Source organism: Etheostoma spectabile, unplaced genomic scaffold, assembly GCF_008692095.1.
Source record: "Etheostoma spectabile isolate EspeVRDwgs_2016 unplaced genomic scaffold, UIUC_Espe_1.0 scaffold325, whole genome shotgun sequence".
NCBI lineage: Eukaryota > Metazoa > Chordata > Actinopteri > Perciformes > Percidae > Etheostoma > Etheostoma spectabile.
In genome coordinates, this window is record NW_022605585.1 from 193,462 (window position 1) to 195,483 (window position 2,022).

The window sequence follows — 2,022 nt, forward strand, 5'->3', positions numbered from 1 at the left end:
CTAACAAGTAACCGGGAAAAACCCGTCTAAAACAGAATATGGCAAAAACAATAAAAACAGACAACAGATAAAAACTTTACTCAAATTAATAACAATAAAAAGCCACCCATGTACCCTCTACATAAAAATAGGGGTGGGGGGGGGGGGGGGGGAATCAATAGTATTGCGATATTTTCAGTGGCACTACTGTATCAACACACAGGCGCCAAGTATGGATCTTTTATTATATATTATATATTATACATGTGTTGATCAGTTTGTCTGCTTGACAATCCAAATGTTTGGACGTGATTTGAAATTGTGAAATATTAGAAGTTGGAAAAAAAGGTTATAAATTGCAATGTATCGCAGAATATTGCAATATGTTTAAAATCGCAATAATATCGTATCGTGATATTGTATCAGAAGGCGTCTGGTGATTCCCACCCCGACACAAAAATGTGTATTTCCTATGTTGATGTCGCCTAAAAACGTCTGATGTGAAATTTACTGCCTTGTTTCTATGGAACGTTTGTCACTAGACAGGTGTTGTCACATTTCTCTGAGACAACAGAGGAGACGTCTGACTTTCAAACACACCCCAGGGAGCTCGATTGGGTACGCACGTACTCAGACACACAGACACACACACAACACACACAGACACACACACAGACACTCAGACACACAGACACACACACAGACACTCAGACACACAGACACACACACACACACACACACACAGCACGTACTCAGACACAGACACACACAGACACACAACACACACAGACACACACAGAACACCAAGACACCCACAGACACACACAGACAACAACACACACGACACTCAGACCCAGACCACCCACACACACACACACACAACACGATCAGACACCCAGACACACACACAGACACACAGACACAACACACAGACACACACAACAGCACTCAGACCACTCAGACAATACGATGGGCATTCAGCCACGTGAACGGACACTTGGACACACACACACACTCAGACACACAGACACACAGGCACACAGACACACACTCAGACACACAGACAGACACTCAGACACTCAGACACACACACAGACACACACACACACAGACACACGTATGGGCATTCAGCCACGTGAACGGACACTTGGACACACACACACTCAGACACACAGACACACAGGCACACAGACACACACACACAGACACACAGGCACACAGACACACACACAGACACACAGACACACAGACACTCAGACACACAGACACACAGACACTCAGACACACGTATGGGCATTCAGCCACGTGAACGGACACTTGGACACACACACACACAGACAGACAGACACCATGCAGACATACACACACACACATACACAGATACACAAAGACCTACACACAGAAACCCAAACCTGCGTCTCTTGTGCTAGTCTTCTCAAGGTTACGGACCACATTTGGCATAGGAAAGTAAGCTTGACCCGGGGCAGAATGTTCTTATCACATAAATGAAAACGTTAAACTGTGTATTAACGTTTGTATAACACAAGATGGCTGCTTAGAAAAATCGCAGGCCTCCTAACGTGCTCATAACTGATAAATGGGGTTAAACACAGTGCATCTAGTCGCTTTATTCAACACATTATGAGCATATGTTATGACATTTGGCATGACAAAAATCCCTAACAGTCACAGATTCATAAAGCCACATCGCCGTCCAATAGGCTTGGAGCTGAGAGACAGACAGGAAGTCAGACAGCATTGGGAGATGGCTTAACACTTTATGGCTTTGGTCTTTTTTTTTTTTTAGATTTGTCAATATGAAAAATATAGAATCCCGGATTTATCCTCAGTCTTTAACCCTCGTGTTGTCTCCCTGTTAACCATGAACTTGTCCTTCCAGGTCAAAATTGAAAATGAACATTTTTTGTGTGCTCATCCGATGTTTTTGTTGCTTTATCTGATTTATTTGTCACTTTTTCTATGCTATTGGCGCTTCTTTTTTTTAAAACTTGAGCTGGTTTAATAACAGGTTTTACACGTATT

At 43.0% G+C, this 2,022-nt stretch overlaps 2 protein-coding genes across 2 annotated transcripts in view; one reads left to right on the plus strand and one right to left on the minus strand.

Moving 5' to 3' along the window:
• Positions 1–2,022, plus strand: part of LOC116686201 (G protein-coupled receptor kinase 5) — a 26,130-nt gene that overhangs the window by 12,851 nt on the left and 11,257 nt on the right. The gene's annotated exons all lie outside the window — the stretch shown is intronic.
• LOC116686198 (set1/Ash2 histone methyltransferase complex subunit ASH2) overlaps positions 1–2,022 on the minus strand; it is a 38,030-nt gene that overhangs the window by 2,141 nt on the left and 33,867 nt on the right. The gene's annotated exons all lie outside the window — the stretch shown is intronic.